The sequence below is a fragment of the Scyliorhinus canicula genome, chromosome 9, assembly GCF_902713615.1.
Source record: "Scyliorhinus canicula chromosome 9, sScyCan1.1, whole genome shotgun sequence".
NCBI lineage: Eukaryota > Metazoa > Chordata > Chondrichthyes > Carcharhiniformes > Scyliorhinidae > Scyliorhinus > Scyliorhinus canicula.
In genome coordinates, this window is record NC_052154.1 from 25,254,627 (window position 1) to 25,282,616 (window position 27,990).

Here is a 27,990-nt window from a genome sequence, read left to right on the forward strand (position 1 = left end):
CTTCGTGTGACGCGCGAGGCCCCGCCCCCTCTGGTGACGTCACCGCCGGCGCAACAGAAGCTCGGCTGACAGTGCGGCGGGTCGGCGGCGGGGCAATACTCCCGTGCGCGCTCTGTGCAGCAGCGCATCATGGGCGTCGCATTCAGTCACAAGAGGCAGCACAAAGGTAAAGTAAAAGCGATGCTCATCAGTTGGCACCCAGCATTTTGTTTATTTTATTTATTTTATTTATTTTATTTAGGTTTTAAAATTTATTGCAGGATGATTGACACGAAGATGAGGAGCAGCTGTCGGCCATCTGGCCCCTTCAGCCTGCTCCGCCATGCAATAAGATCATGGCTGATCTTTTCCTGGCCGCTCAACATAACCGTTTATTCCTTTACTGTTCAATAATAATAATCTTTTTATTGTCACAAATATGAAGTTGATGTGAAAAGCCCCTATTCGCCACATTCTGACGCCTGTTTGGGTAAGCTGGTACACGGGAATTGAACCCGTGCTGCTGCTGGCCTTGTTATGAACTACAAACCAGCTGTCTAGCCCACTGAGCTAAACCAGCCCATTCCAAATCAATCTACCTTTGCCTTAAAAACATTTATTTATTTTTTTATATAAATTTAATGTATCTAATTTTTTTTCCAATTAAGGGGCAATTTAGCGTGGCCAATCCACCGACCCCGCACATCTTTGTGTTGTGGGGGTGAGACCCACGCAGACACGGGGAGAATGTGCAAACTCCGGGACTGAACCTGGGTCCTCAGGGCTGTGAGGCAGCAGTGCTAACCACTGTGCCACCGTGCCGCCTGCCTTTATAGCATTTAACGAGGTAGCCTCAGCTGCTTCACTGGGCAGGGAATTCCAGAGACACGACCCTTTGGGTGAACAGGTTCCTCCTCAGCTCAGTTCTAAATCTGCTCCCCCTTATTTTGAGGCTATGCCCTGCTTCTATCTATTCCCTTCATAATTTTATATCTTGCCATAAGATCCCCCCTCATTCTTCTAAATTTAAATGAGTATTATCCCAGTTTACTCAGTCTCCTCATAAGCTAATCCTCTCGACTCCGGAATCAACCTAGTGAATCTCCTCTGCACACCCTCCAGTGCCAATACATCCTTTCTCAAGTAAGGAGACCAACTTGTACACAGTACTCCAGGTATGGCCTCACCAGCACCCTACACAGATGCCACATAACCTCACTGCTTTGAAACTCCATCCTTCTAGCAATAAAGGACAAAATTCCATTTGCCTTTTTAATTAGTTGCTGCACCTGCAAGCCAACTTTTTGTGATTCATGCACGAGGACAGTCCGGTCCCTCTGCACAGCAGCATGCTACAATTTTTACAATTTAAATAGTCCATTTTGCTGTTGTTGCTACCAAAATGGATGCCCTCACATTTATCAACATTGAACTCCATCTGCCAGACCCTTCCCCACTGACTCCCTCTGCAGACTTTGTGTCCTCTGCACACTTTGCTCTACCACTCATCTTGGTGTCATCCGCGAACAATTACGGAACCAACACTGATCCCTGAGGCACACCACTAGCCACTGATCACCAACCAGAAAAACACATATTTATCCCACTCTTTGCTTTCTGTCAATGAACCAATCATCTATACATGCTGATACGTTATCCATACGCCATGGTAACGCCATGCACCTTTATTTTATGAAGCAGCCTTTTATGCTGCACCTTGTCGAATGTCTTCTGGAAAGCCAGATACACCACATCCACTGGTTCCCTGTTGTCCACCACGCTCTTAATGTCCTCAAAGAATTCCTCTAAATTAGTCAAACATGACCTGCCTTTCATGAACCTGTGCTGCACCTGCTCAATGGGATAATTTCTATCCCGATGTCGCGCTATTTCTTAACGATAGATTCAAGCATTATCCCCACTACACAAGTTAAGTTAACCGGCCTATACCAGAAACTTAACTGGATTAACTGTGAAAAGTCACTGTGGCTGCATGAGCAGGTCAGAGGTTGTGAAGTCTGTGACAACTAACTGGACCCCTCAAAAGACTCATGTCAGGAGTGTGATGGAATATTCTCCACTTGCCTGATTGCCTGTACTTATAAGGCAAGTTAAGAGCATTTCATCAGAGTGCTGCTCAGAAAACAATCAAGAAGCTCAACATCATCGCTGACAAAGCAGCCTGCTTGATAACCTCTCGCCTCCACCCACCTCCCCCCATCATTCATCCACCAGGCCAGCAGTGTGTACCGTCTACAAGATGCACTGCAGCAACTCACCTAGACTTATTTGACAGAACCTTCAACCACCAAGAAGGACAAGAGCAACTGATGTATGGGAACACTGTCATTGGCAAGTTCCCCTCAAACCACACTGCATTCTGACGTGGAACTATGTAGTCATTCCTTCACAGTTGGTAGGCTAAAATCCTGGAACTCTCCCTAACCACACCACAGGAGTACATGCACCACATGGATTGCAGTGTCTCAAGAAGGCAACTAGGGATGAGCAGTAAGTTTTGGTCTTTCCAGTAATGCTCACATCCCAAGGGTAAATAAGAAAAAGTACTGCAAAGTACCTGCTTGTTTAGGTATTGTAGTACTGAAATAAGAATAGAAAATGCTAAAAATATTGAGCAGGTCAGGCAGAATATGTGGAGAGAGAAATAGAGGCAATGTTTTAAGTCAGTGATCTTTTGACATTACTACTGAGTTTACTTTTGGAGGTTTAACTTGCTTTCACACTTGTATTGCTGGGAATGACTTCTTCGAGTGAACTTTAACTCGAAGATTTCTCTCATCCCTCTACCAAGAGGGTGGTTAGTAGCTCATTTTTAGAATCACTGAGCATATGTTTCAGTTCTTCTAGATAGCCAGATAACAGGAATTTCTTAGAAATATCATCTACTTGCAAGCAGCATGGTGAGCAACACAATTCAACATAATATATATTGCCAACATCATCTTGACTACAGTATGTACACAGCCAAAAACTGTATATAGGACTAGGTAGCCTAGTATCCAGCTGGGAATATGCCAAGTCTCAAAGGGTTCCTCATCCATCTTATATTTAGTGTAGAAGACCATCTACGTAAGGCATCCTGCATTGTCATGGTCACCCTGTGGTTCCAGATATCCAGCCCAGTGCCAAATGCCAGAATTAATGTTTAATAATAGCCTGTATAGGAAGGAACAAAGGACTTGGGAACAGGAGCAGACCATTCAGCCCTTCAAGCCTGCTCTACTGTTCAATAAGATCATGGCTGACCAGATTGTGCACTCAACTCCACTTTCCTGTCTGCCTCCCACTCCCCCTTAACCCTTGATGCCCTTGTGTATTAAAAATCTAACTCTGCCCCTCTATCTTGAATCAACTAAATAACCCAGCCTCCACTGCTTTCTGGGGAACTGAATTCCTCAGACTAACGAGGTCTGAGGGAAAAACAAATTCTCATCTCCATCTTAAAAGGGAGACTACTTTAAAGTGAGAGAAAACATCATCCTGTTATCTACTCTATCAAGTCCCTTCTGGATCTCATATGTACTATATGATCTTGTATATAAGATCACCTCTCATTCTTCTAAACTCCAATGGACAATCTTTCTTCATAGGACAAGCCTTTCATCCCAGGAATGAGTTAAGTGAACCTTCTCTGACTGCTTCTAATACAAAGAACTTTGCCAAAAACCTGCACCAATTTTGAGGATTCCTCTGCTCAAGGATTGAGAACGGTAAATTAACTCCCACTCCACAACTATTTTCCACCTTGGACCTCACACATGGGCTGGAAGAAGCTCTATGTAGCAGATCCTCTGTCTTTAAATTCCATCTCATTAGTAAAACTGTATACCCTCCTATCCTGGTCATTTCCCAACTAACATCATTCTTCCCCTATTCTTTGAGAAGTACACAGAATATCCCATAGCAGAAAAGGGATATTAACCTTCATCCCGATGGGACTAAAATACAAAGAGGTGGAAGTTTTGTTATTGCCATGTAAAGCATTAGTTAGGCCACTTGGGATAACAAAGCGGTACTTAGCAATAACCTGCTGACGGATGCTCAGTTTGGGTTCCGCTAGGGTCACTTGGCTCCTGACCTCATTACAGTCTTGGTTCAAACAAGGGCAAAAGAGCTGAATGCCAGAGGTGAGCTGAGAGTGACTGCCTTGACATCAAGGCAGCATTTGGCCAAGTATGGCATCAAGGAGCCCTAGCTAAACTGGAGCCGATGGGAACCAAGGGGAAAACTCTCCACTGGCTGAAGTCATACCTGGCACAAAGGAAGATAGTTGTGGTTGGATTTCAATCATTACAGCTTCAAGACACTGCATGAGTTTGTCAGGGTCGTATCCTAGGCCCAAGCTGCTTCATCAATGATGTCCCTTCCATCATAACGTTAGTAGTGGGAATGTTTGCAGATGACTGAACAATGTTCAGTACCATTCATGACTCCTAAGATGATGAAACAGTCATGCCCAAATGCAACAAGACCTGGACAATATCCAGGCTTGGGCTGGCAAGTGGCAAGTTACATTCGCGCCACACAAGTGCCAGGAAATGACCTCCTACAAGAGAGGATCTAACCATTTTCCCTTGACATGCTTCACTAGAATTATCATTGCTGAATCCCCCATAATCAACATCCTGGGCGTTACCATTGATCAGAAACTGAACTGGACTAGCCACATTAATACTGTGGCTACCATGGCAGGTCAAAGGCTAGGAATCCTACAAAAAGTAACTCAGCTCGTGACCCCCAAAGCCTGGCCACCATCTACAAGGCACAAATCAGGAGTATAATGGAATATTATCCACTTGCCTGGATGAGTGCAGCTCCAACAGCACTCAAGAAGCTCAACACCACACAGGACAAAGCAGCCCGCTTGATTGTTGCGCCTTCCACAAACATTGAATCCCTCCACCACCAACAATCAGTGGAAGCCATGTTTACCATCTACAAGATGCACTGCAGGAACTTACCAAGGTTACTTAGGCAGCACCTTTCAAACCCACGACTACTACCATCTAGAAGGACAAGAGCAGCAGATACCTCCACCACCTGGAAGTTCCTCTCCAAGATACTCACCAACCTGACTTGGAAATATATTGCCGTTCCTTCATTGTCGCTGGGACAACATGCTGGAACTCCCTCCCTAACAGCACAGGGGATGTACCCACACAGAATAACTGCAGTGGTTGAAGAAGACAACTCAACACTGCCTTTTGAAGGGTAACTAGGGATGGGCAATAAATGCCGGTCTAAACAGCGACTCCCACATCTTGTAAATGAATGTTAAAAAAAACTCCCATTCTCAGGACATGTCCACCAGCCATGGTAGCACAGTGGTGTACTATTGCAATGGAATGACCCAGGGATTAGACCCAGGGATTGATGCCCCACCTGCTGAAATCTTATGGCATTAAATCAAGCTTGGGCAGATACTTTCTTCAGATTACCACCTACTGCCCTCATTCAGCTGATAGAATCATAAAATCCCTACAGTGCAGATGGAGGCCATTCGGCTCATCAGGTTTGCATCGATCCTCTGAGAGAGCACCCTACCTAGGCCCTTAATCCCACCTAACCGTTTGACACTAAGGGGCAATTTAGCATGGTCAATCCACCCAACGTGCACATCATTGTACTGTGGGAGGAAACCGGAGGAAACCCCTGCAGACATTGGGAGAAAGTGTAAATTCCCCACAGACAGCCACCCGAGGTCAGAATTGAATCCTGGTCCTTGGCTCTATGAGACCGCAATGATAGCCACTGTGCCACCATGATGAATCACTTCTTTCCCATATTGAAGGCCACTTGGAAGAAGAGGATAACAAGGACTCAGAATGTAGTTTGGCTGGGATACATCACAAAGTAGCACCACTACTGACTGAGCTGGCCATGTCCTGAAGGGCCATACTACCAGACTGGACCTACGCCAGATGATTGGAGAACTAACACGTGAGAATAGCCAATTTAACCTCAATCTCAGCAATTCACCTATTCATGACACTTTTGGAAGGAGTGATCATGGAATAGTTCTTGTGGAGACAAAGTTCTGTCTGTCGTGTTATTCACCCTGGGGTAACACGGACTGCAACTGGATGCAGTTGTACTGAAAAGCAGACACCAAACTTAGACGTTGGTTCAATATGATTTATTGAACTTCTGTAACAGTGCACACAGCTTGCTGTGGGTTGACACTCTACTACTCTAAGTATGCTAACTATAACTAACTAGACCATACTAGCTCTGAGCCACGTGTAGAAGATGCTAACTGATATATACACCCTGACTGTCACTACAATTGTCACCAGTGGAAAGAGGTGGAGTGCTGATGCCTCATGCGTTTTATAGTAGGAAACCCCCCTCTAGTGTTCTGCCTGGTGATTGGTTGTGTTCTATCCTGTGTGTTGATTGGCTAACCTGGGTGTCTGTCACTGCCTGTCTTTACCTCCTTATGTGCATGAGTGCATATTATGACACTATCTTCACACCAAGGACACCCTCTGTCTTGTGTGTGAACCTGCCAATTAGTAAATAGGACAGATTACAAACTGATTTGGCATCTCAAAACTAGACATTTGAGGGCTCACGTGATGTGAGTGCCGGAACGACTTGTGTTTTCTCAAGCTCCGGCTCTGCTTGTCAACACTTTATTTTATCCTGGTGCACATTTGGATTGGATTTGTTTATTGTGACGTGTACCGAGGTACAGTGAAAAGTATTTTTCTGCGAGCAGCTCAAACAGATCATTTATTAATAAATATAATAATAATCTGTATTGTCACAAGTAGGCTTACATTAACACTACAATGAAGTTACTGTGAAAAGCCCCTAGTCGCCATATTCCAGCGTCTGTCCAGGTACACAGAGGGCGAATTTAGAATATCCAATTCACCTAACAGCACGTCTTTCTGGACTTGTGGGAGGAAACCGGAGCACCCGGAGGAAACCCACATATACACCGGGAGAACGTGCAGACTCCGCAGAGACAGTGACCCAAGCTGGGAATCGAACCTGGGACCCTGTAGCTGTGAAGCAACAGTGCTACCCACTGTGCTACCCTGCTAGTATCGTCCTATTCTGGCAATATATTGCTTATGTGAAATGTGATCTGTGTTACTCCTTTTACTATGAGTTGTAATCCTCTTGGTTATGGGAAAGGAATGCTTTTTGGACACCCCTTAACATGTATAATGAAGATAAGTGGACTCACGGCAGGGTGATGGGTGTTTGGTTGGTGTGGAGTTGAGTGGTAGGGTTAGTTAAATCCTCAGTGAGGTTGAAGATAGCCCCCCAGTTAGAGCGAATCGTATTGGGTTTTTATTTTGCTTTTTGTTATTTCGAATTTAAAGAATCCGTGCTAATCTCCTTCGATGGCCTGGGCAGATTAGATGTCTTGGGGAGGAGTGGGTTCCTTCTCACTTCTCCTTGAAATTGGAGTCCTTTTTTGGGAGTCTTTTTTTCTTCAGAGTTATTAGAAATTGAATAGCTTGCCACACCAAAGTGGGTTTGGTCAATCCTTAATTGATTTGTTGAAGAGAAAGATTGTTCGCCATGCCTCTACGTCGTTGGAGCCCTTCCCTCGTTTGGGGTAGGTTTGATGGGGAAATTAGGCGCCCTCCTCCAAGTGGTCTTATATGGAGGTTTCCTGAATGTCGTCCTTGTTGTGGTTAGGTTTTCCATGTGGAAGCAATGTTTGTGTCTCTGTTGAGACAACGCTGTCATTTCTCTTAATATTCTTATTGTGATGCCGTGTAGTGTGGGTAGGTGGTTAATATTCTTAGATCAGCTCAGGCATTCTTTCCTTATGCTTTTTTCCCCTTCTTCATCTGAGTGAGCATTGTTATAAATCCTGGTCCGGTTTCCTAAGGGAGGTTCTCCTTATTGTACCGGAGAGCGGGGATTCAGCCCACCCTCTCCGGGCACCCAATGTCTTGACAATTCTGCTTCTCTTTGGTGATGGGATCTCCTCAGCTGGGGATAGCGTAACCCTTTTTTTCTTTGATGTAGATGGGGGTGATGCACTGCCCTGGGTGTTGTTGGTGAGATGCACGATTGGCTGGGGTGTAGGTTTTGGGGTGTGCTGGGGGTACTGATTCTTGTGTGTCAGAATGTACTGAGCTAGGCCAGGTGCAGTGGTGTAGTTGGTACCCTGTTGCCTCCTGGAGCTTGAGATGGTCCTTCTCGAAGGCATTCATTAGAGACATGGAGTTTGCTCCTTCTGTGTCCATGGACCTGGAGTTGAGCAGAGTTCAGTTCTTTGATTGATATCATGTGGCTCCCCTAATGGTCGGGTCATTTTCTTGCTTGAATGAGCAGCTTGTTCTCTTCTTCATTAATGGGTGATGTGCGTGTGCTGGGGAAATACAGGCCCAGGGTGGGGTCCTGATCCTTTGTTATCCTGTGACCTACTGTAGTTCTACTTCTTCCTTTTTGTTTTCTTGGGAGGTGTTGATGGCACTGATCATAATCCAAACATGCTACTGTTGGACCTCTCTGCATAAATATGTGGAATGATGTTGGTTCTGTGCTGGGCCTGATTTGCATTGTATGGTGCATATGTAACATCCTTCCAGAGCTGTGGTTCTCCTGCTTTTTGTCGTATGTTTCCTTATTTTTTAGGAATGGGTATAAAGAATCCATGATTGATTCCTGCATGGGTGCAGATGGGTCTGGTATCATAGAAGAGGAGGTTGTGGTGTATCATTTGGTGCCTCCGGCGTTGCCAGAGCGGAGGGAGATATATATTGGTGCGCGCCTGAAGATGGCGGTTAAACCTATCCTCAACTCTCATGGCAATTGCGAGCAATTGCTGCATGGGAGGGTGTGCACCATTTTACCATGTTTTCATCTTATCCTGCTTCTCCCTTGTACACTGATTGGACTTATAGAGGCATCAAGTTATGTCTACTGATTGTATCGAACTAGTTATACCGCTGTTCTTCTGCTTCTCCCTGTATTCATGTGTGTGAAGCTTGCTGTATAATATTTGTTGTTTTATTGTGTTGTTTGTTAAAATGTAAAACCTCAATAAATATTTTTTTTTGTTGAAAAAAGCGGAACATTCATGAGGTGCTGTGGACCATCAGCAACAGCCGAATCGTATTCAACCAGAAATTGTAACCTCATGGCCCAGCATACCCCTCAATTCTACCATTATCAACAAGCCAGGTGATTAACCCAGGTTTAGTGAGGAGTGTGAAAGAGTAGGCCACGAGTATCTAAAAATGAGGTGCCAACTGGGTGAAACTTCAACAAGGGACCATACACATGATAAATGGCGGAAGCAACATGCTGTAGACAGAGCTAAGTGATCCTATGATCAATGTTCTGCAGTTCTGCCACATCCAGTTGTGAATGGTGATGGACAATTAAACAACTAACTATTATATACCTGAGGAAGATAAATAATTATTCTGTTCTTACTGATGGTGGAGTCCAGCACAAATGCAGAAGGTACGCACAAGACATTTACAACCATCATCAACCAGAAGTGATCTATCTGGGTCTTTTTTGATACTGTCATGGATAGATGCATCTGCAGTAGGCAGGTTGATGAGGTTGAGTATGTTTGTCCCCCTTGTTGTTTCCCTCACCACCTACAGCAGTCCCAGTCTAGCAGTTATGTCCTTTAGGACCTGACCAGCTCGGTCTGTGGTGGTACCACCGACCCACTCTTGGCGATGGACATTGAAGTCCCCCTACTCAGGGTATATTCTGTATCCTTGCCACCTTCAATGCTTCCCGCAAGTGGTGTTCAGCAGGGAGGAGTACTGATTCATCAGCTGAGGAGGGAATGTATGTGGTAATCAGCATGAGGTTCCCTTGCCCATGTTTGAACCCAGTGCAATGAGACTTTGAGGTCCCAAGTCAATGTTGAGAACTCCCAGAGCAGCTCCCTCCTCATTGTATACCACAGTGCCACATCTTCTGGGTCTGTCTTGCCGGTGGACCAGGCCAATCCCTAGAATGGTGATGGTGGTGTCTAAGACATTGTACGGTATGCTTCAATAGTCTGTTGGACATCTCTCCCAATTTTGGCACAAGCCCCCAGATGTTAGAAAGGAGGACTTTGCAGGGTCCACAAGGCTGGGTTGACTGTTGTCATTTCTGGTGCCTAGGTTGATGCTGGATGGTCTGGCTGGAGCCCTCCGACCAGGCTGACCTCTTGAAATGTTCGGGGATTTAAAAGGCCGATAAAGAGGCCCTGTGTCTTTGCTCACTTAAAGAGTTTGAAGGCAGTTGTGTTCATGCGAGAGATGGTGGCGGACCAGGCAAGATTGAGGAAAGAGTGGGTGGGGCTGGTGTTTCATTCAGGGATGGATATTTGGGGGGGGGGGGGTAGCGGTGTTGGTAAGTAAAGGAGTGGCTTTCGCCCTGAGTATTATTGTGGGTGATTCTGGAGGTAGGTACACGAGTGCTGAATTTGGGTGCATTTGAGTGCTGTAGTGAGAGTTTGGTGACTGAGGGAGTTAGGTGAGGAGGGAGCAAGGCGCTCCGTTCATTTCATTTCCTCAAGTAGCGAGAAGGGAGCTGGGAGTTTACAGAGTGCAGCTGACTGGGAGCAGAGTCGGAGGGCGGAGGTCCAGTTGGTCCAAGGGGCAGCTAATTCTGTAAAGTAAGAGGGGATGGAGGCTAGGGCAGTTGCATGCTCCTCCTGTAGGTTGTAGGTGGTGAGGGATACCACCGGTGTCCCTGCTGACTATACCTGCGGAAAGTGCACCCAACTCCAGCTCCTCGGACACCATGTTAGGGAACTAGAGCTGGAGCTGGATGAACATCGGATCATCCGGGAGGCAGAGGTGGTAATAGAGAAGAGTTACAGGGAGGTAGCCCCACCCAAGATACAGGACAAGAATGGCTGGGTTACAGTCAGGGGAAGGAAAACGAACGGGCAGACGCTGCAGGGATCCCTCGTGGCCGTTCCCCTTCAAAACAAGTATACCGTTTTGGATTCTGTTGGGGGGGGGGGGAATGACCTATCGGGGAAGGCCCTAGCGGCCAGGTCTCTGGCACTGAGTCTGACTCTGTGGCTCAGAAGGGAAGGGGGGAGAATAGAAAAGCAATAGTGAGAGGAGACTCAATAGTTAGGGGAATGGATTGGAGATTCTGTGGTCACGATTAAGATTCCTGGAAGGTATGTTGCCTCCAGGGTGCCAGGGCCAGGGATGTCTCGGATCGAGAATACAGGATTCTTAAGGGGGAAGGTGAGCAACCAGAAGTTGTGGTGCACATATGCACCAACGACACAGCTAAGAAAAGGGATGAGGATCTAAAAAGTGATTTTAGGGAGTTAGGTTGGAAGCTAAACAGCAGGACAAGCCGAGTAGTGATCTCAGGATTGCTACTGGTGCCACGTGCAAGTGAGGCAAGGAACAGAGAGCAAGTGCAGCTGAACACGTGGCTACAGGGCTGGTGCAGGAGGGAAGGCTTCAGATATGTGGATCATTGGGATATCTTCTGGGGAAGGTGGGACCTGTACATGAAGGACGGATTGCACCTAAACTGGAGGGGCACCAATATCCTGGGTGGGAGGTTTGCTAGAGCTCTTCGGGACGGTTTAAACTAGTTTGGCAGGGGGATGGGAACCAGAGCTATGGATCAGAGGATAGGGTAGCTGTTGAACAGGCAGAAATAGTATGCAGTAAGTCTGTGAGGAAGGATAGACAGTGATAGTGCAAAGTTGCACTCAGTTGAATGGTCTGTTTCAATGCAAGGAGTTTGAGGAATAAGGGAGATGAACTTAGAGCATGGATCAGTACTTGGAACTACGATGTTGTGACCATTACGGAGACATAGATTTCACAAGGGCAGTAATGGTTGTTAGATGTTCCGGGGTTTAGATGTTTTCAGAAGAATAGGGAGGGAGATAAAAGAGGAGGGGGAGTTGCACTGTTAATTAGGGAGTGCACCACAGCTGCAGAAAAGGAGGTAGTTGAGGAGGGTTTGTCTACTGAGTCCGTATGGGTGGAAGTCAGAAATAAGAAAGGAGCAGTCACTTTATTGGGAGTTTTCTATAGACCCCCCAATAGCAGCAGAGAGATAGAGGAACAGATTGGGCGGCAGATCTTGGAAAAGTGCAGAAGTAACAGAGTTGTCATGGGTGACTTCAACTTCCCTAATATTGACTGGAACCTCCTTAGTGCAAATGGTTTAGATGGAGCAGGTTTTGTCAGGTGTGTACAGGAAGGATTCCTGACTCAATATATAGATAGGCCGACTCGGGGAGGCCATATTGGACTTGTGCTCGGCAACAAACCAGGCCAGGTGTCAGATGTCTCAGTGGGAGAGCATTTCGGTGACAGTGACCACAACTCCTTGACCTTTACCACAGTCATGGAGAGGGATCGGAACACACAGTATAGGAAGGTATTGAACTGGAGGAGGGAAAATTATACTGCTATTATACAGGAGCTGAGGAACATAAAGTGGGAAAAATTATTCTTGGGGAACGTGGGATTGTTTAAGCAGCATTTGCTGAGAGTACTGAATAGTTTTGACCCAGTGAGACTAAGAAGGAATGGTAAGCTGAAGGAGCCTTGGATGACAAGAGAAGTGAGCTAGTCAAGAGGAAGAAGGAAACTTACATAAGGTTGAGGAAGCAAGGATCTGACTCGGCTCTAGAGGGTTAGAAGGTAGCGAGGAAGGAACTCAAAAATGAACTGAGGAGAGCTAGAAGGGGGCATGAAAAAGCCCTGGCGGGAAGGATTAGGGAAAACCCCAAAGCGTTCTACACTTATGTGAGAAATAAGAGGATGATCAGAGTGAGAGTAGGGCCGATTAGGGATAGTGGAGGGAACTTGTGCCTAGAGTCTGAAGAGATGGGAGAGGCCCTAAATGAATACTTTGCTTCAGTATTCACTAGAGAGAGGGACCTTGTTGCCCATGAGAACAGTGTGAACCAGGTTAATAGACTCGAACAGGTTGATATTAAGAAGGAGGATGTGCTGGAAATTTTGAAAAGCATCAGGATAGATAAGTCCCCTGGGCCTAATGGGAAGCGAGGGAGGAGATTTCTGCGCCGTTGCCGATTATCTTTGCGTCCTCACTCTCCACTGGAGTAGTACCGGATGATTGGAGGGAGGCGAATGTTGTTCTCCTATTCAAGAAAGGGAATAGGGAAATCCCTGGGAATTACAGACCCATCAGTCTTACGTCTGTGGTGAGCAAAATATTGGAAAGGATTCTGAGAGATAGGATTTATGATTATTTAGAAAAACATAGTTTGATTAAAGATAGTCAGCATGGCTTTGTGAGGGGCAGGTGTTGCCTCACAAGTCTCATTGAATTCTTTGAGGATGTGACGAGACACATTGATGAAGGTCGGGCAGTGGGTGTGGTGTATATGGATTTCAGTAAGGCATTTGATAAAGTTCCCCATGGTAGGCTCATTCAGAAAGTTAGGGGGCATGGGATACAGGTAAATTTGGCTGTCTGGATACAGAATTGGCTGGCCGAAAGAAGGCAGCGAGTGGTAGTAGATGGAAAGCAATCCGCCTGGCGGTCGGTGACCAGTGGTATCCCGCAAAGATCTGTTCTGGGACCTCTGCTCTTTGCGGTTTTTATAAATGACTTGGATGAGGAAGTGGAAGGGTGGGTTAGTAAATTTGCCGATGCCGATGTGGAGTTGTAGATAGTGTTGAGGGTTGTTGCAGGTTACAACAGGATGACAGGATGCAGAGCTGGGCTGAGAAGTGGCAGATAGAGTTCAACCTTGATAAATGTGAAGTGATCCATTTTGGAAGGTCGAATTTGAATGCTGAATGCAGGTTAAAGGCAGGATTCTTGGAAGTGTGGAGGAACAGAGGGATCTTGGGGTCCACGTACATAGATCCCTCAAACCCAGGTTGATAGGGTAGTTAAGAAGGCGTATGGTGTGTTGGCTTTCATTAATAGGGGGATTGAGTTTAAGAGCCACGAGGTTTTTCTGAAGCTTTATAAAACTAGTTGGACCACACTTGGAATATTGTGTCCAGTTCTGGTCGCCTCATTATAGGAAGGATGTGGATGCTTTGGCGAGGGTACAGAGGAGATTTACCAGGATGCTGCCTGGACTGGAGGGCATGTCTTATGAAGAAAGGTTGAGGGAGCTAGGACTTTTCTGACTGGAGCGAAGAAGGCAGAGAGGTGACTTGATAGAGGTGTACAAGGTGATGAGAGGCATGGATAGAGTGGATAGCCAGAGACTTTTCCTCAAGGTGGAAACGGCTGTCATGAGGGGACATAATTTTAAGGTGATTGGAGGAAGGTATAGGGGAGGTAGGTTCTTTACACAGAGCACTGCCAGCAGAGGTGGTGGAGTCAGTCATTAGGGACATTTAAGCGACTCTTAGACAGGCACATGGACAGCAGTAAATTGAAGGGGTGTAGGTTAGGTTGATCTTAGATTAGGATAAATGGTCGGCACAGCATCGTGGGCTGAAGGACCTGTACTATGCTGTACTGTTCTGTGTTCTATAATGGTGAGTGGGAGTTGGAGGGCATGCCCGTGGTGCTGATGAATATATATGCCCACAATTGGGACAATGCAGGTTTGATGGAGAGGGTGTCTGCGAAGAAGGGTGGGATTTCAATACGGTTCTTGATCCTAGGGTAGATGGGTCGTGTCTGTAGTCTCTGAAGGTGTCAGTGATGGCGAGAGAGTTGTTGGGGTTTATGGAGCGGATATGAATAGTCAGAAGCTTTTTCCCAGGGTGGAAGAGTCAAGGGCACATGGGTTTAAGGTTCGAGGGACAAAGTTTTGAGGGGATGTGCGAGGGAAGTCTTTTTACACAGAGGATAGTGGGTGCTTGGAACTTGCTGTCGGAGGAGGTGGCGGAAACACACTCCGCACAGACAGTGACCCAGCGGGGAATCAAACCTGGGACCCTGGCGCTGTGAAGCCACAGTGCTAGGCACTTGTGCTTCCCAGTGGAGTGGACATCGACTACAGGATGGATTGACAACTTCTCAACCTCAACCAGTCAAAATCCAAGAAGAAAACAACACCAACATCAATATGGAACTTCAGTATGTGGATGACGTCGCCATCTCCACTCTTTCCTGGTGAGAATCTCAAGCCATGCCCAAAGTCTTTGCAGAAGCATATCAGGGAATTGGTCTCCACCTCAACCTCAAGAATCAAGTCCTTTACCAAACCGCCCCAGGGGAAGATCTGGTCTCTTCCTCCATCAAGATCAATGGAGAAACCTTGCCAAACGTGGAACATTTCCCAAACCTGGGGAGCCACCTCACCTCTATGGCTGACATTGATGCAGAGATCCAACATCGTATCCAATCTGTGAGCACCTCCTTCAGACGCCCAAGGACCCTGACTCCGTGCTGATACAAAGGTTCTCGTACACAAGGCAGTCGTTCAAGACATATTCTCCGCATCAGCTGGCAGGATAGGGATACTAACATCATTGTCCCCAAAGGAGCCAAGAGCACCAGCATCAAGACCACAGTTATCTGAAACCACTTTGCGGTGCCGTCCATGTACTTAGGCTGTCATAGTCCCAACTGCCAATGCAAATCTTTGCCGAGATGAAGGAAGACTCCTGAACAAGAGGAGGACAACAGACCTGCTTCAAAGGCACCCTAAGGCTCACTTAAAGAAATGCAACATAAACGCCAATATCTGGGAGACCCTGGGTCAGAAGAGACCTACTTGGAGGGACACAATTTTTCGAGAACACTCAATGGCAAGAGGAGGTCCAGAAAGGGGCCTGGGAAAGTAATACCGATCTTGAGTCCAAAGACCGATCCTACCTCTGGAAAACACCTGTCAAATATACGTGAAGATGCGGCTTTAGGATCTGATTCATTAGCCATGCAAGAACCCACAGAACCCATGATCAGTAACATGGCGTTTCTTAGGTGGACAATCATACTTGTTAGGGAGTGATTGCCAAAGAAGAAGATATATTTCCATGCTTATGTTTAAGATTCTCGTCAATTGTACAAAACAGTATACCACACCTAAGCACACCATCCATCTTTGCCCACTGGTTATCCCATCATTTGGGCTGGTGAGTAGAGTGTACAACATCCCTTGGTCAAGTCTCCTTAAAGCAAAAGCAGCACTTTCCCTCTTCCATGAAAGACTTGAACAGACACTCAGATATTAATGGCAATCCAGGGGTGGTGCAGGGGAGGTTGAAATCGACTGAAGACCAGGGACATGGAGGCTCTGCCAATTCCTACCATATTGTAGAGCCATCTCCCTCCCAACAGCCAGCTAAATAACTGGTAAGTGGAGAAAAATCACTAATGGCAGGAGGGCACAGCCAAGGACCACTGGACACACCGATGATCAGGAGGAATGGGGGTGGGGGTGGGGGGGAGCTGCAATTTGGAGAGCTGTGGATGGTCGGCATTCAGGAGGGAAAATAGATCACTGCTGGACGAGACTGAGACACCAAATGCTGCTTTGGTGGGGAGAGAGGCAGCAAATTAATTTCTCCGAAAGACCAGGGGCTGGATTCTCCCGAAATGGGACTATGTCCCCACGCTGGCGTAAAAACGCTGGAGTTTTACTCTAGAGATTCCTGCAAAAAAGTACAGCTAATTCAATGACCTGCAGGGGGCGAGCAAGGACCCGGAGTAATATAAACAGCTTTAGCTGCGGATATGGGTCCCCCACTTCCGGTTTTGAGTCCGCACATGTGCACGGGGGCGGCGTCCAGCGGCCGCGCTGAGCGCCATAGCGGACTTGGGCCGTGGAGGCAGACTGAAAAATTAGACCCTCCCGATCGGCCGCACGCTTGAGGATCTGACCGCGTGGATCTTAATCCCAGCCGCCTCCTTCTCTTTCCCCCCCCCCAGTGTCCGCTCCCCACAAGGTGGACGCGGACTGAGTCCGCAGCCGCCACTCCAGCATCCCGACCGGGAATACCAGGTTAGTTCCTTGCTGTCAGGAACTCGGCCTGTCGGGAGAGGAGGATCGCTGAGCTGGCCTCTGTCAATGGGCCCCCAGCCGCACGATGTACTCCGCGATCACGCTGATTCTCGAGAGGGAGAGAGTGCCTGGCAGAGGGGGGGGGGTTGCAGAGCAGCAAGTCCAGGTGGCAAGAGGCAACAGAAAGGGGGGGTAGGCAATGGGGAAAGGTAAGGGGGGACCGCATGAGCAGGAGGGGGAAAGATAGAACTTGGAGATGGCGTGAACAAGATGCAGCACCCATTTTGGAGTTCATTAAAATGACTATGACCGAAATCCCCAGCCTAAACTCTCACCAAATCATCATGGGGCATAGACTTCAACTGCGTGCAGGACCCAAAAACAGACAAATCCAATCCTAACGGCCCAACTGAGGAATGACAAGCGGGTTAACCATCTTCATGATTTGGGGGGGGGGGGGTGGACAAATGGAGGTTCAACCATCCGAGGAAGGAGTTCTCCTTCTTCTGCCATGCCCACAAAGCCTTCTCCCGTATATGGTCGGCACGGTAGCACAGTGGATAGCACTGTGCTTCTCAGTGCTAGCCACTATGGGTTTGATTCCCGGCTTGGGTCGTCTGTGCGGAGTCTGCATGTTCTCCCCGTGTCTGCATGGATTTCCTCCGGGCGCTCCGGCTTCCTCCCACAGCCCACAAAGACGTGCAGATTAGGTGGATTGGCTGTGATAAATTGCCCCATAGTGTCCAAAACGTTAGGTGGCGTTACTGCAATTGGGGGTGGGGGGGGTTCAGTAGGGTGCTCTTTCAGGGCCGGCAGATTTGTTGGTTCCATAAATCTCTTTGTAGTGGGTAAATCGGTGCTTCCATGAGTAGCAGGGGCGGAATAAACTGCAATAATTATCTTGGACCATGCTCCACTGTACATGGATGTGAGGTTGGAGACGGGCAGGGCTCAGCAACGCTGACAAGGCATTCTGTGAAAAAATGTCACAAAGGTTCGGGTATGTAACCTGCAACCAGAATGGAGCGATCTCTCCCTCCACATTCTGGGAGGCACTGAAGGCAGTGATTGGGGGGAAATAATAGCACACAGAGCTCTTAGAGACAGGAAGGAAAGGTTGGCTCGGCAGCAGCTGATCGACTCCATATTAGAAGTGGATCGTCGGTATTCCACAGCCCCAACTATGGAGCTTTCGGTGGAGAGTAAAAAAAACTACAAATGGAATTTGACCAGCTCTCCACTGGGAAAGCAGTGAACCAGCTCCACCAGGCATGGGGGTGGATGCTTTTATGAGCATGGAGACAATGCTAGCTGCCTACTGGCCCACCAGCTGAGGAGGCAGTTAGCCATAAGAGAGATAGCACAGATAAGGGTCGGGAGCGGAAGCGTCACGGCTCCAGATGAGATCAATGGAGCCTTCGCAACCTTTTACCTGTACACCTCCGAGCCCCTGGAGGGAGACTTGAAGATGAAACATTTCATCGATGGAGCTTGACATTCAAGTTGTGGAGAGAAAAAGAGACAGGGACTGAAAACACCGCTGGGACTGAAAGTGATCATGGAATGCATTAATTTCATGCAGTCACTGAAGGCACCGGGACTGGGTGGGTTCCCGGTGGACTTCTACAAGAAGATCACGGCAGCACTTGCAGGAGATGTTCAACAACTCACTATCAAGAGGGATCCTGCCACCCACACAGGCACAGGCCTTGATCTCATTGATCCTTAAGAAGGATTATACAGACCCATCTCACTCCTGAACACTGATGCCAGAGTCCTGCCGAAGAATCTGGCGAGACGACTGGAGGGCCACCTGCCAGAAGTAATCACGGAAGATCAGACTGGGTTTGTCAAGAGTAGACACCTAATGGCGAACATCAGACAACTGGTAAACGTGATTATGACCACACCCAGGGAGGGGACACCAGAATTGATCATCTCCCTGGATGTCGAGAAGGCCTTCGATCGAGTAGAATGCAGGTACCCCATGGATGTGGTTGAACGGTTTAGGTTTGGGCTAGAGTTCATCTCATGGGTGAAGCGCTCTCCTGCTGACTGTATGGATGAACGCTAGCAGCTTTGAATATTTCTGGCTGCACAGAGGCATGTGGCAGGACTGCCCATTGTGCTTGCTGCTGTGTTCACCCTCGCAATTATACCACTGGCCATCGCTCTTGGGTCAGCAAAGGGGTGGAGAGGCATTCAGAGGGAAGTCAGGTAAGGGGTGGAAAGGCGATCAGCGGGAAGACAGAGAGTACAGAGTCTCACTTTATGGGCTGACCTGCTCCTCTACATCTCAAACCCCCTAACCAGTATGGGGAAGATATTGGAACTCCTGAGGGAGTTCAGAGCCTTCTCGGGATACAAATTACACCTGAGCAATCACAGAATCTTCCTGTTGAACCCCCAGAAGGGAGGAGCAGAGCTGGGGATAATGCCGTCAAACTGGCCCAAATCAAGTGCAGGTATCGCGGGATCCAGATAGCCCACGACTGGACATGGCTCCATAAGTGGAACCTGTCCAGCATGGTGAAGGATGTGAAGGACCTACTGAGATGAGACTCATCCGACTCTCCTTGGCGGGCAGAGTAAAGACGATAAAAATGAACGTGCTACCAAGGTTCCCCTTCTTATTCAGATTGTTCCCAATCTTCATCCCTCAAATACTTCTTCACCCAGGGTGGATAAGCTAATTATTTGCTTTGTGTGGACTAGAAAGAACCTAGAATCCGTAAAACCGTCCTATGAATATGGTGGCGCACAGGGGGCTTGGCTCTGCCGAACCTCCTATCGTGCCACTGGGTAGCGAAAGCAGAGAGGGTGCGGGGATGGTTGGGAGAGCCGGAGGCGGAATGCATGCAGATGGAGGAGACCTCCAGTACTGGGACATCCCTTCGGGCACTGGACACTGTCCCACTCCCATTCCCCCCTCAGCCAGGTACTCAAGGAACCCGGTGGTAGTAGCCACACTGAGGACCTGGAACCAGTTCAGACACCAAACTTGGTGGCATGTTTGTTGCAGCCCCCATTTGCAAAAACATAGACTCTACCTACAAAGCGTGGAGAAAGGATGAAGGACGGTTGACAGTAAGGGACCTGCACATGTACAGTAAAATGGCAACCCTGGGGAACTTCAACTCCCGAAAGGGAATGAACTGTGATACCTGCAGCTACGGGGCTTCCTGCGCAAGGAGCCCACAATGTTCCCCTAGATACCTCGATACACCCAACTGGACAGATTATTTGCACAGGACGAACTGGGGGGATGGATGACTGCTAAAAGAGGTAAGCGCCCCACTGGATGAAAAATTAGGAAGGTAGGAGAAAGAACTTGGCATAGAGATGGGGGACACACACGCTGGATTGAAGCACTGCGTAGGGTGAACCCCACCACCTATCAAAACTAAAGGTGGTGCACAGGGTGAACCTGACCAGGATGCACAGGGTGAACCTGACCAGAATATGCATGAGTGGGTTCTTCACGAAGGTGGACAATAAAAACGAGCGATGTCAGGGGGTTCCGGCCAACCATGCCACGTGTTCTGGTCCTAGCCCAAGCTTATTGGGTTCTGCACAATGTTTTTCTAGATCATATCCATGATCGTGAGGGTGAGAATGGAGCCATGCCCTCTAGTGGCAGTTGTCAGAGTATCAGAGCATCAAGAGCTCTTTATGGGGAGAGGAGCTGATGCCTGCCTGGAGACTCCTGCTCGGATGGAGGTTGGCACCGCCACTCAGGGTCTCAGACTGGCTATCCAACTTAGCGGAGTTCCTAAACCCGGAAAAAATAAAATTCGCCATCAGGGAGTCAGAGGAAGGGTTCCATCACACATGGAAGCAATTCAACAGCATCTTCGAAGACCTCTTCGAGACCAGTGGGCGGTGGGGAGGAATAGCTAGAAAGGGGAGGAGAGGATGTACGGGGGTGGGGGTGGAGGAAGCACCCACATCACAGTGAGGAGAAAATTAAATCTGCACAATGTACCGGGGCATGGGTGCCCACGAACAGCAACACAGCAATACTGTCATACAAAGGGCGAAATTGCCGTGTTAGATCTCATCTTTTGTTTGCTTCTCCCGGGGTGCTGGACTCTGTGAATATTCACCACCTCGGGATACAACGGGGTTTTGACTATATCTTTACCACGCTGGTTACAATGATGTAAGTAGACCACATTTTTTATATGTTTTTGCACAAGTACAGATTTTGACCATATTTTGGGTATGTCTAGTACAATGGTACAATTTATTTTTAACTTCTATTATGATTGATACAACTGTGTAAGTGAATTATACTTTACAAGGTTTACCTGTCATCCATGAAAAACTTCAATGAAAACATTTTTAATAATTGGGAGTAATCTGTTAAGCATTTTATTTTATAGTACTTTGGCTTTGATTACTATTTAAAAAATAATCTCTTCAGGTAAAAACTTCTGGAGACGCATCGGTGGCAGGAGAGGCAGAAAATTCACAGCTCCTACAATTGCAGTTACAGCTGCATCATCCTCGAATATTGGCGTAAATATTGCAGCTACAGAGTCATCTCGTCAAAGAGGAACCACACCTGATCCAGTTCCAAGGGTTAAGCGGGAGTCAAGATAAGACTGTCAATGTTTTTAAGAAAAATCACTTGTAGTTATAAACGTGAGAACAAATTACGTATTTTGAAAATACATTTCTTTATAAAGATACACAAAACGTCTGCTGCTATCTCGTGTCCATGTGTAATTTGAAATTGCTAAGACAGTTATCTATACAATTGAAAGGTACTAAAAAGACACTGAAGCTTTATTCAAACTTTCCAACTATTAAAGTGATATTGGCCAAAGAAGATTGCACTAAACTATCCACCCTTAACAGCAATTAGAATAATTACTTCACCAGAGTAACTACAGCCTTCCAGCTGGATTATGAAATTTTCAGGAATATTGATAGGTAGCTTTCGCAGGCTTAAATTGTTTTTTATATTTCATAATACCACTTGAATGCATTCCAGTTATACAATCAGCCTCGCAATTCATTCACAGCACAACATCAATTCCAGCCCAGTCAATATGGTTACTTTGTAATGACATGAAAATACACTCAACACTAGGAGGCTGAAAATTTGTGAAAGAATTTCTAAAATGGTGGGCGGGACCCTGATGTGGAAGTCCTCCCCCTTCGACAGAGTGAAGGGACGGTGCATGATTCAGACAGACAGGAAATCCAAACTCATCAGGGCCATTGGAACTCAACATTTTGACTGTTGCAAAGTCTTAACCCAAAATGTGGGAATTATAAATTGATAGAACAGATTTAAATACTCTTGAAATGTGAATAAAACCTGTTTAGTGTATTGATCTAATGTTTTTAAAGTCCCCCTCATCTTTAAACTTGAAAATAAACAGGCTAAGGAAGTTAGTGAGGGTTAAAAAAAACTCTGCTGGGCTGCTAAAAGTTACCATTTGATCATGCAGTTTCCGAAAGATATTTGCTGACGTTTCCCCATTATGTCATTATGAATTCTTGACTGAATTTCAATAGCCACAATTATTTCGGGCAGTTCTGTACTCACAGTTTGACAATTTGGAGAGGCTATTAAAGTAGAAATTTTAAAACTTTGATAGGGTTTATTGAATGGGAGATTTTCACAATGAAGTGTGTATGAGTGAAAGCAGTTTTGGATAGGTGTTTTTTCTCCACATGGCTCCTGAGGTCTGCCCATGGTGACTACTAGGTGAGTGGCTGTGAGGATGGCATGTGGGTATGTGGTGGCTTGAAGGTACGAGGGGTATAGGGTGAGTGGGGGCATGCATTGGAATGGAGGCATTGAGAAGGGTGGGGAATGAGTTGATATGGAGGTAATATGGGAGGACATGGGAGTGTGTGGGAGGTGAGGGTTATAGGTGGGAGGTGAGGGTTGTGATGAGTGAAGACTTAAGTGCCTAACAGTGTCTAAAACAATAGGGACCTAGTTGCGGAGAAGTGAAGCAAGCCTTCTAACCAGCTAACCCCGGCTATCGCTTGCTGTCCTTGATCTGCTTCCGGAGTCGGCGGGCCTGACTATCCCATCAATTACACCCTTTACGCACTCCCCCACAACAAATATTAGATCTAAAATGACTCTCTTGAGGGTGATCTTTGTTGCTATTTCCCCAAAAGCTATTATTATGTTATTATGAATGTTTGGCTGAATTTCAAATGCTACAATTATTTCATGATGTGGAGATGCCGGCATTAAATTAGGGTAAACACAGTAAGAAGTCTTACAACACCAGGTTAAAGTCCAACAGGTTTGTTTTGAATCACCAGCTTTCGGGGCGAAGCTCCTTCCTCAGGTGAATGAAGGAGGAAGGAGCAGTGCTCCGAAAGCAAGTGATCCAAAACAAACCTGTTGGACTTTAACCTGGTGTTGTAAGACTTCTTACTATACAATTTTGCAACAGGTAGTTCTGAGTGCACAGTTTAAGTGACAATTTAAAGAGATCCCTAATAGATCTTAATTGGGGTTCAATCCTAGCTGTTATGCAAACTGCTTTGCTGAGGAAAAAGAAGAAATTACCATCGAGTGGGTATAATTCACCTCATTCAAACTCAAAAGTGCTGTAAATGTAACGTACATACTCATGGAAAGAAAGTGAATCACATTGATCTCGAGAATGTTAAAACTTAACAGAACTTGAGAACAATTAAATTACCATCATGTGGTCTGTTAGTACGTGATCTTGTGGCACAGTAATAATGTCCCCAGCTCTGGACCAAAAGTTCCACTTCAGAACTTGATGGCTGTGGAAGGTGCTTTCATAACATGGCCAGACAGGTTGACTGTCAGCCTGTGAATCTGGCCAATAGGGCAGCACAGTAGCACAAGTGGCTAGCACTGTGGCTTCACAGCACCAGGGTACCAGGTTCGATTCCCCGCTGGGTTACTGTCTGTGCGGAGTCTGCACGTTCTCCCTGTGTCTGCGTGGGTTTCCTCTGGGTGCTCCGGTTTCCTCCCACAGTCCAAAGACGTGCAGGTTAGGTGGATTGGCCAAGGTAAATTGCCCTTAGTGTCCACAAAAACAAGGTTAGGAGGGGTTATTGGGTTATGGGGATAGGGTGGAAGTGAGGGCTTAAGTGGGTCAGTGCAGACTCAGTGGGCCAAATGGCCTCCTTCTGCACTTTATGTTCTATGTTCTACACCTGATGGCAGGTGGTAAGATTGAGAGTTTCCCGGTCAGCCATACTACAGGAAGCAATGGTGAACTAATGCATTACTTTGCCAAGCATAATCCTGGACCAATCCAATGGGAGGTCCATAGTTATCAATGCCCTCTTAGGGCACAGGACTTGAAGGAGGAGGAGGCAATCTGGTAGTTCTGATGAATTACACATTGACCAGTGTCTCTTTCAGATACTTATTGCCACATTCTTGTGGAGGTACTTAGCTGAGATAATACATGCATCTTTTCAAAATCTATGCATGAAGCTGGTAGAATATAAATCCAAGTAAAATTTCAGTTCGTTATCAATTGCTTCACATGACAAATGTTAAAAATTCACACGTTCTAATATGGAATAAGTTTGTTAATGTATTTTTATTGTTTTCAACTTGTACAAGATTTGATTCAGAATTCAGACAAAAATGAGCTCCAAATGACTGTATAAACCAAGTTAGCATTTTGAACCAGTGGCTTCTGTTGATGGGTTTGAAGGCCTACCTGCTCATCAGTGGGACAATTGAGACCCTGAAGTGGAAATTATTTCCCACTCGGGGCCTCATAAAACTGCTGGGATTTAACCAGCGGTAGGAGAGGCCCAGACCAAGCGGGCAGCCTGTTAGGCTGCATTGTACGGGCTGGTGGTGGGCCTGGTGTGGTCCCTCCTTACTGGGCCCATCAGAGATTCTCCTTCCCCCACTAAGATTTTACCCCACACAGTTTTGCCCCACCAAGGTTTCCCTTCACCCATTGACCTCTCAAAACCCCACCCACTCATGTTCCATGCAGGGTCTGCCAGCTGGACACCTGATGAGACCCCCATTTTTACCTAAATCCTAGTCCAGTACTGCAAACCTGCTGGCTGCTAATTGGCTGGCAGCTGATTAGCTGGCAGCTCTGAGGTGATACTCGCTGTTCCTGAGGGGCATAAATCCAGCCTTCGGCCAATTAACAGAGAATGGACTTTTAGCTAACCAGCAAAGGGGGGGGGGGGGGGGCGGTGCGGTTGTGGCAGGGGTTAGGGAATCTGGCTCTTGTAAAATTCAGTGCCCATTCACATCACCTGTGAATGATATAATCAGTAGCCACCGTCACCTAATTCTGTACAATCTGTCTTTGTTGGGAGGAAAAACTTGGCTTGATACCAAAGATCAGTTCTTGCCTGGCCGCATTGGAAAATGAATTAAGGCAACAAAAGGCTTCAAAAAGCTGACAACTGAAGAACAGACAATGTGATAGTTGGGGAAAATAAATTAGACATATAGGGCATGATTTGACGAAAAAGAAAATGTCCGTTGTTGTGTACATTTAACTGTTAAACGGAACTCTGCTCCTTTCTCGGGTCTCAGCGAGGAACGCCCCACAGAGGCCACACTTAGCTTAATTTCAGCACTGACACGTTCCGCTCGCCAGTGTAGGAAGAGACTGGGTCGCCATTTTTAAATGCTGCTCCAATCTCTTTCTCCCACCGTGGCCTCCAGATCCCACCAACTTACCGATGAGAGGGTCCTTGAGCCTCCTCACCCCACCTCATAAGGAAAGGGCACTCCATGGCATGAGCAACCCGGCACTTGGGCACCTTGGCACTGCCAAGCTGGCAGAGGTATTGCCATAGTATCAGGCTGGTAGTGCCAGGGTGGCAGTGCTAAGGTGCCCAGATGGCATCGGGGGGGTGCCAGGGTACCAGCCTTCCCAAAGCCCAATCACCCAGGGGCCTCCGATCGCCTGGGAGAAACCCCCCTCCTCCCCCCAAGTGCCATTACACGGCCCATGTTTGTGGAAATCAGTGCTAAACGGTGCCACGCCGAGGTCTCCCACGTGTGGGCGTTCGATCCCTCATCTTGGGATACTCCGGCGCAGACATATTCAAGTGAGGCTAACTGCTCACTTGAATATGCAAACTGGATCCTGCCCAATGAGGGTGAGATCCAGATCACAACATCTCGTTAAATCTCACGAGGCATCCTGAGCGTCGTAAATCCTCTTATTTCAATTCGCCATTGGAGAATTAGGTTGGATATACCCGAGGCTTATAACTTGCATGAATCCCATTTGCACTTCAACCTATTATACAAGCAAGCATACCAGCTACATGAACCAAACCAATCACAACAGGGACATGGGTAGTACAGTGGCTTCAAAGTACATTTGTTTCACAGCTCCAAGGTCTCAGGTTTGATTCCCGGCTTGAGTCACAGTTAATGCAGCGCCTGCACGTTCTCCCTGTGTCTGCGTGGGTTTCCTTTGGGTGCTGCTGTTTCCTCCCGCAGTCCAAAGATGTGCAGGTGTTATGGGAACCCACAGTCCAAAGATGTGCAGGTGTATCTTTAAGAAATGGGTGTTTATCAAATAGCTGCAGTGATGTCATTGTGTGGGTGAGCTGGAATGTGATTCTGTCTTTTACTTTCGTTTTGAGCTTGCAGCTGCAGTGTGTCTTCGTTTTGTTTTCAGTTGAAAACTGTATTCAGTCTACAAGGATGTTGGAGTCTCCCTCTCTGTATGTTAAAAATGTGTTCAGATCACTTGATAATTTAAAAGTGAAACCTGCTTTTTGTAGAGATTTCAAACCGGCTGCCTTTGTTCAAAAGGTGTTTTGATTTATGGATATTGTTAGGAAAGTTATTAAGGATTACCGATAGCATATTGCATCTGTGGGAATTATTGGTATTGGTAGTTGATAAACTGTTTACTGTGTGTTTACAAAGTGTTAACTGAATCCATAGAAGAAACATTGTTTTGTTGTAAACATACTTTCGATCTCTGTTGCATCACACCTGTAAAGTGGGCCCTTGTGCTCCCCGTAACCAAAATCTATTAAAAGTTGTGGGTCAGGTGAACTCCATGATATACTTCGGTGTTCTCTAAACTCTGGCCCATAATACAGGTTAGGTGGATTGGCCATGATAAATTGCCCTGAGTGCCTAAAAAAGGTTAGGTGGGGTTACTGGGTTAGAACATAGAACATAGAACAGTACAGCACAGAACAGGCCCTTCGGCCCTCGATGTTGTGCCGAGCAATGATCACCCTACTCAAACCCACGTATCCACCCTATACCCGTAACCCAACAACCCCCCCCTTAACCTTACTTTTTAGGACACTACGGGCAATTTAGCATGGCCAATCCACCTAACCCGCACATCTTTGGACTGTGGGTTGTGGGGATGGGGTGGAGGTGTGGGCTCAGGTGTGGTGCTCTTTCGAAGGGTTGGTGCAGGCTTGATGGGCCGAATGGCCGCCTCCTGCACTGTAGATTCTATGATTCTATGAAGAGGGACATGGATGATGTGCTACTGAATGGATGCTACTGAATGGAGTGTAATATTACTCGACAGCGATGCATTAACTATTTTACGGCTGTTTGAGCAGAACAAAATGAACACCATCACCAGGTTAAGCATAAAGATTTAGTCTGGGCCGTGGTAATTGTTTTTTTCTTTTCCTCTTTCCCTCACTCTCCTATACAACCGTTTGTCTGTAATATTCTCAGGTTGTGATGAAGAGAAAACCCTGAAACATTCATATTTTCTTTTCTTTACAGGTTCTGCCTGACTGCAAGAGCAAGAGTTTCCTTTTCACATTTCCAACATTTGTAGTAGTTTGTTGTCAGTGCCTTGTCACATCCTAGACCCATCTCAAAGCTCTTTTGGTTTCATATACATAGTCACCCCAGAATTCAGAACAAAATGTGGCATTTTCACTTGTTAAATATCTTTTAACTTTTGTATTTAAATGTTAAAATTTGTATGTTTAAATTACAAACAGTAAGTTAAATTACGAAAAGACACAGGGGCTCCTTCTTGAACTGGAATTATTTACTGTAAACCCATCACCTTATTTTATTGTTCGCAAATATTGTTTAATTCCATTTTAATTTAATGAAATGAAAATGAAATTAAATGAATGAAATGAAATGAAAAAATGAAATGAAATGAAAATCG

The 27,990-nt window shown here is 46.5% G+C and overlaps 1 long non-coding RNA gene across 1 annotated transcript; it reads left to right on the forward strand.

Moving 5' to 3' along the window:
• The first annotated feature begins 24 nt into the window (after positions 1 to 24).
• Positions 25 to 27,985, forward strand: LOC119971166. Its single transcript, XR_005461758.1, has 3 exons — positions 25 to 166; positions 21,291 to 21,511; positions 27,591 to 27,985. It is a non-coding gene; the product is annotated as an uncharacterized LOC119971166 (long non-coding RNA).
• The last annotated feature ends 5 nt before the right edge of the window (positions 27,986 to 27,990 follow it).